Source organism: Cynara cardunculus, unplaced genomic scaffold (genome assembly GCF_001531365.2).
Source record: "Cynara cardunculus var. scolymus isolate 2C unplaced genomic scaffold, CcrdV1 Un_Scaffold_4794, whole genome shotgun sequence".
NCBI classification, from domain to species: domain Eukaryota; kingdom Viridiplantae; phylum Streptophyta; class Magnoliopsida; order Asterales; family Asteraceae; genus Cynara; species Cynara cardunculus.
In genome coordinates, this window is record NW_020202070.1 from 27,730 (window position 1) to 35,206 (window position 7,477).

The 7,477-nt window shown below is 39.1% G+C and overlaps 1 non-coding gene across 1 annotated transcript; it reads left to right on the plus strand.

Moving 5' to 3' along the window:
• Window positions 1-588: 588 nt before the first annotated feature.
• Window positions 589-662, plus strand: TRNAI-UAU. The gene has a single exon. It is a non-coding gene; the product is annotated as a tRNA-Ile (tRNA).
• The last annotated feature ends 6,815 nt before the right edge of the window (window positions 663-7,477 follow it).

Genomic DNA, 7,477 nt, shown 5'->3' on the forward strand with positions numbered 1-7,477 from the left:
AATGAAAATCTTGTGGTTTCGATAGAATGTAGTAATGTTCACAATGTATTCATGGATGTTCAAAATGTGTTTGACAAATTTTTCAAAGTGTTCGCCCGATTCTTTTAGTTGGAAAAGAGGAGAGATAAGATTTGAAAAATATTGAAAATGTGCTTTATTTTTTTGTGAAAACTACCAAAATTACTAGTTAATTTTCTAATTATCCCTTGATTTAATATGATTTGAGATTGAGATTGGATTTCATGGATCTTACAAAATATCTAGTCCTCCCATAGATGGCACCCTAATATCATGGTCGTAAATCAATATTGCAATAAAATGGTTTCAACTGATAAAGCACTCAAACATTAATAAGTCATTGATGTAACAAAATAGGTATAATTTTAACAAAACTGTCCAAGAAAGAAAAAATAGTTACTTATACAACAAATAATAGCACCATAGTTGGAAAATATTAATTAGTTGCGGACAAGTAGCCAATTTGAATAACAAAGAACTATGGTTAAGTATCCACTTGTCTATTTGTTATCTAGTTTTCCCATCAAGGACTATCAATATGAAGAAAAAGGATACCCACATAACATACATTGGTCTGTGGCTCAGTTGGTTAGAGCATTGGCCTTATAAGCCGAAGGTCGTAGGTTCGAGCCTTGTCGTACCATTTTATTGATTTCTCTCTTATATAACAAGTTTACCTACTCCTCAAGGTGGAGATAACTTTACATATTTCGTCATAGAGAAATCCATATAACGATATGATATGACTCGAACCTATGACTCTCAGCTCATAAGACCAACGCTCTAACCAACTGAGCTACAAGACCAATAAATGTTATGTGGCTCTTTTTTAAAAGGGAAAATAAGAGAAACTTGTAAAAAGGTTTAGAACCGATCTTATTAACGATTTTCATATAAGGGTTTTAGTTAAGTTTCTATTTTGGTTGAGTAGGGGTAGAATGGTATTTTTTCGGTCATTTTATCATCAAAGATCTCATTTGGTGAATGGAGTTAATTCTCTCTTTCAAGTGTATATGTGTAAATATTTTCTTTCTAAGTGTTCCTATCTCTATTATTTGAATTTGCAAGTATAAAAAGTTTGATGGAGATTGAAGTCAACAAGCATGTTCAAAAGAAAAAGAGAAGAAAAAATGTCGATGCATTTTTATTTCAAAATCGAGGTTCACCAACGAGGCCTATAAAGTCACCATGCTTGGGAGAGTAGCTATTGTTGAAGATGGGTTTTAATTTATTTTGTGAGAATAGTCGTCGTAAAACGGATTAAGATTATATGTGTATATAAATATGTATATATGATTTAAATTTTACACATGGGTTAAGGTTATTTCACACTATGAAACAAATAACGTTCTTGAAGTGAAACACTAAATTGTTGATTCATCCTGTGAAACAACACAATATGAAACAACATAATGAAAATCATTGATGTGAAACACGACATGATTACTGAAGTGAGACAATACATTGTTTTAATGATGCAAAAAATAAATATTGTTGACATGAAACAAAATATTGATGTTTTGTTTCACTCAATGAAATAACATGTTAGTTAAATTAGTTGTAATGTTTTATATGAAAATAGCAATGATTAAAAAATATAAAAAAGTATATTGATGTTGTTTAATTAATTTTTTTTATTGTAATTAAATATTAGATTTTTTGTTAAATTTTAGATTCAAACTATTAATTTTTTTTATCGCCGTTAAAATATTAGATTCAAATAAACAGTGTATTATTTTAGTTTAAAAATAAAAAAAATGTTATATTTGATTAATCACATTGAATAAAGTATTAAAAATAGTGGTTAATTTTGTTTAAAAATAAAAATATTTAAACTTGTATGATCAAAGAAGAAAAAAAGATATTCACGCCTCATGTCATGAATCTCAACAATGTTTCGTACAATTCTTTCAAGTTTGACATAATTAATGTTATAGTTTGTTGATGTTACAAATATGCCATTTAAGTTAATGACCTTTGATCAAATCAATTTAGGGATTAGATCGGTCTTTACGGTTCTCAATATTTTTATAATTCTCATTTGATTTAGAACCATAAATATTTTAAGAATTAGGAACCGCCTAGTTCATGTAGATATTCAGGGTTATATATAATATAAACAAATATGTTTGATCAAGATGAATGGAGCAACACAAAAACTCAAAAACTTGACCACATACTTTGGTTTGAGCATTTCCCAAACCGGCCAGCCGAATATTGGATGACCAAACCCACTAAATCACTTTATTCAACCACTTTAATCTGTTTTGGCCTAAATTTATCATTTGAGTGGGAAAAGTTGCTACCGACGGCCTAAAAGTAAGGTCTCACCGGAGAACCTTGACTGAATGACACACCTCATAGTTGCTAGCTTGTTTAAAGGTGTGGCGACATACTAACATGATGTAAATCAACTAAATTCTAAAACACATGAACAGAAGTCTTTACGTGCTAAACTAGAACTGAAATGAATTCAGATTACTTATCATTGGTCAAGTCAACCAAGTACAAATGGTCGTCACCATACTGAAAATTGAATAAATGATAAATTCAAAAATTGAAATACACTAGAACAATGTACCAATAGAATCATGCCTAGTGCTCAACAAAAAATTTCTCCTTTCCGTTGTATCATTGTCAAAAATTCTACCCAAAATGTTTTAAATATAAACTTACTGTTCATTTACATGTGAATAATATATAAGTTCATACGTGTCTTGATAGAATATATCTGATTGTATTTGTTTGTTCTATTAATAATCAATTTTATTGCATAAGATATTAGTAGACATTTACATACGAGTGAGTAAAAAAATATGGAGTGTTTATTAATGTACATGTGGAGGTTGGAGTGGATATTCACATGCAAATTACCAAGTTCGTGACGAATTTATATCAGGTCAATGAATTTTTGGTACTTAGTTTTCATATGTGAAGGAACACATAGCACTATAGATAAATATGATTTTATTCTATTTTACTATTTATTATGTGTTAATTTCAGATCTCTCAATAACACTAATAATCTAGTTAATAATAATTAAATTATAGTGATTTTATGAACAAAGTGATGAACACTCAAGAATGAATTATAAACAATTAAGAACAATTTTGAGCGTCAAATATTTCACTTTATATATATGAAAAACGTAAAAGCAACTTAAGCGACTCTTTTTACAATAGGCCCAATCACCTATTTATATTAATTAGCTAAGAAGATAACTATTTAATGAGACTTTGTAGCTAATCTTCTATTAACAGATAACGTTTATCTACTCTATTGATGAGTTTTAATATTAGAGATAAACTTGAAGTCTAGTTGTCAACATGTCATCTCCAGCTGTCATTCATGGTGTGATGAATCATTCTTATCTTTAAATCTTCATCGTATGCTTCTGGATGATTTGTTGGAGAATACTCTAAGTGTTGATGACCAGAGGATCGATGAGGATGCTCTTTCCATCGCATCCCAGGTCGTCCATCGGTTCTCTGGTTGTACTCCAGACTTAGCCGTTTCTGCTTTTATATCTTCATCGGTCTTCTTGTTCTTCATCACTTATTGTTTTTCATTACATTTTACATTATGAGTTATGGGGTTTAACAATCTCCCCCTAAGTAATGAAAAGACAAACATATGCTAATCTAGAAACATTGGTGATGAACAGATGCTAATCTAATTGAAAGACATCAGATTCCAAATTTTCATTGGATGATGAAATTCATACAATACTGGAATCAAAATACATCAAGGCAAAACAAAAATACAACTCATCACGAGCTACCTAAATATATCTCTCTAAAGCGCATGAGCAGTCTTCGATATCCGATGACGGTCGATATCTCGGGAATGAGTCGATTCCCTTTTTCTCTCGGCACATAGTGTCTGCCCAGTCTCTCTCGAATGACTTTCTGAAACCATTCAAGTGTATCCGATGAATACTTGAAGGCCTCAGTCAGTCTAAAGAACTTTTTAATCCCGAACTCATTCTTGTATACAAGTCCAAGTTCGGGTTGAGTTAGAACTGAGGAAGATCGTATCTCCTGCAGGCCTTGGAAGTCTTCGTTTGAAGGGGTGCAAGAGAGTCTTTCAATGCCTAGCCAAAGACCTGTTTCAAAATAACTCTTGGCTCTGTGGTTCACCAGGGTTTCCATCGTCTTTACCACCGCTCGGTTTGCCATTCCATATCTGATGCCGTGGTCTTGCCTCTGAGCCGTATATGCATATAACTCAATCAAGTCATATGGGTTGAGGTTAATGAGGTCGTTCTCGTTGAACATGCAAACTAGCCCATGTGCTCTCTCCACAGTGAACTCGATGTATCGGATGGCTCGGTTGGAAAATATACTTATTTTCAGATCAATGACCCTGTTTATCCCATCATTCGAGAAGACAGCCTGAGGTGCTTGATTGGTCTGTCTAATGAATCTATGGTGTAGGAGGTCCATGGACTCAGACGATAAGATTGGAGGGTTGATAGTCAAACTGTCATCGCAGTCTTGGTATAGATATTGATCGATGTTCTCTAGCAAAATTGGTTCCCTGGACGGCAAATCAGGACGTCTCCTCATTGACTCCATGCTCTGTATTATTTCGTCAACCAAGCTCTGAGGAGGTTGCCTTGATGAAGAAGGAGCATCCGCATGCACCATGGGTGTTTGGGTTGTGGGTTGTGTATAGGTTGGTGTTGGTTCAGGTTGGGTTGGTTGGGGTTCATCGGGTTCGACTTGGGTGGTTTCTGGTGCATGGGATTCGGTTGGGGTTTGTTGTTGTTGGGGTGATGAAGGTTGAGGTATCATTGGTTCTGATTGTGTGGATAAGGTGAAGGGTTGAGTGGTGCGAGGTGTTGATGAAGGGGTTAAGGGTAGGTTTGATGTGGGTGTTGAAGGAAGAGGTTGGTTAAGTTGTGTTAGTGGGGTAGTAGGTTCTTCATCGGTTGAAGAGCTCAACACGATGGGCTCTTGGGTTGCAGCGAAGGAAACTTGTATATATACATCTTCAGAGGGCAGAGCCTCTGGTTCCCTTGCCTGGGTTCCTTCTGTTGAGGGTGGTGGTTGTGGTGATGGTGATGGTGGTGCAACGGATTCAGTTTGTTGTGCAGCCGTGGCCTGTGTCTCCCCCTCATGAGGTCCAAGACCTTGATCATCGGGGTCTTGGTCGTCATGCCTAGGCCTCTTATGTGGGCGGCTGCTTGAGCAAGAGGCTCTTGTCCTCTTCTTCTTGTGTTCCTTCCTGAAGGTAGCAAGGTATGCCTTCAGGGAGGTCTATCGTTGACTCGCCTCCATTGTTTGGAGGACGGAAGTTGTGCGCCGTGGTTCATCGGCCAGGTTCTGGGAGAGAACCATTATTGGACGAGTGGCCCGATGAACAAATTTGGCACTGATCTCGTTAAAAGATGAGACTAGCGCCTTTGACAGAGCTCACAAGTCAGCTCTTGTGGTGAACTCTGTGGTGGAAGATAAAGTTGGTGGTGGCATGGTGGTGGTGGTGGATGTATATAGGGGGATGGGAAAGGTGGTGATAAGGTCTCTCACCTCTGCAGTGAAAGAGGAGAAGGCTTCATCGAAGGATGGGCCTGCAGAGGGAGGTGGTGGTTGAGAAGTGGGCTGGGGGATTTGGGCGAGGATAGTTGCGGGGAGTTGGGTGAGGGTGTCTTGGATGGAGGCCACTTGTTGGGTAAGATTGGCTAGGGTATCATTGATAGAGGTGGTCGATGGTTGTGGGGTTTGGTGAGAGATTTGGGAGGTGATGGTTGTAGGTAAGGAGTGAAGGTTTCGAAGGATGGTTTGGAGTTGGGTGATAATGTAGGTAAGGTTCTCATCGGCCTCAGTTTCCTTGGCCGTGAGGGTTGCGATGGACTGGATGATGACTTGGTTTCATTGGGTGGCTAGGGAGGAAGTGGTGTTATGGTCTTGGGTAACGGTTTGTTGGAGCATTTGTAATCGGGTGGTGTTGGCTTGTGTTTGGGTTTCGATTTGGGTTAGGTGGTGTTGTAGGATTGCAAGAGATTATGGAGGTCAGAGCTAGAGGTGGAGGATTGGTTATCTACAATCCCTTGCATGATGAGTTTAAGGTCTTCCAAGGACCGCATCACTGTATCGACAAAGTCTTGGAACTCAACCTTTGTGACCAGATCAGCATGTGGGGTAACCCCTGCAGCAACAGATGCTGCAGGTTGTGCCTCTGCTCCTAAGGTGCCTTATTGGCCTTGTGAGAAGGCAGGACTTGAAGGACTTCCATTGTGTCCTTGAATTGATAGCCCTCAAGAGAGGAGCTATCTGGCGATGTTGCGACATCCGCTTCTGTGTGTGTGATGGAATGTGTCAAGCCCTGAGGCGAAGGGGCTCTTATATCTTCATCACCTCTCTGTTGGGAGAGGGGTGATGGAATATGGGGTTCCTCAGCTGATTCAACTCCAGAGGCCCAATGAATGGCCTCTGGATGGCTGGCTTGGGTAGGGATTGGACTGGGTCGTCCTGTTTCAATACCCCTATGGCTTTGATCGCTAGGGGTAGAGGATGTGGTTGTCCTTTGGTAAGTGGGTGGGGGGATTATTTGAGTATGGCCGGGGGTGGCACGTTGAGTAACATCATCATCATCATCTTCATCTTCATCATCCGATGATGATGACTCATGTGCGCCCTCGCTGAATTCATGGGACGGCTCTAGTTGCTCCAGGGTAGCTACCCTCGGTTAATGGGACAGCATGGAGCGTTCATAGTTCTGGCGTAGCTCAAATGTCGATGGTATGACATTGAGCATAGCCCTGGGGAGAGGACGGTTGATGGCATAACCCTCCTTTGATAGGGTTGGGCGATGACCATGCACCTTGTAAATGGGCGTGAACGGCTCCGCGGCTGGTAGGCCATGCTTCCTCATGACGTCCCCGATGAAGAGTGCGAGAAAGCGAGGAAAGAGAACCGCAGGGAGAGGCTTACCAGCGGCTTGGAGTTTCAACTTCTTGACCACCGCCGAAAGTATTTCGTTGTAGATGAGGAAGGCATAGTCGAGGTTCAGATTAAAGAACTGCCCATACATGATTGTCATGATGTTTATATTTCCTTGGTCCAAGGAGCCCAGCTTGTATGTAAGGGCTCTGTTCAGAATGGAGAAAAACATATTCCATAACGGTGGAAGGAATTGACGTTTGAAATTCGAGACGTTGCGTAGATCACGGCTGTAACCTAGTATCTTTACGAACCGGAGAATGTCGTCAGTGGTTGGTGGTTTGTCAAATTGTGCAATTCCAAGTTCCTTACGTGTGGGAATGCACAGTATCCAGGAAACCTGAGCCCGCGATATTTAAGAGAACAAATCATATCGTTAGGGGCATCCATGTCCCCCATAATACCATGGCTTTCTTCATCAAACTCACAGGTTTGCCAATACTGTTGAACGTACTTTATGAGTACGGCTGTATCAGCAAGAGTGAGAGCAAGAAGAAGAATGTTGTGTTTGAAG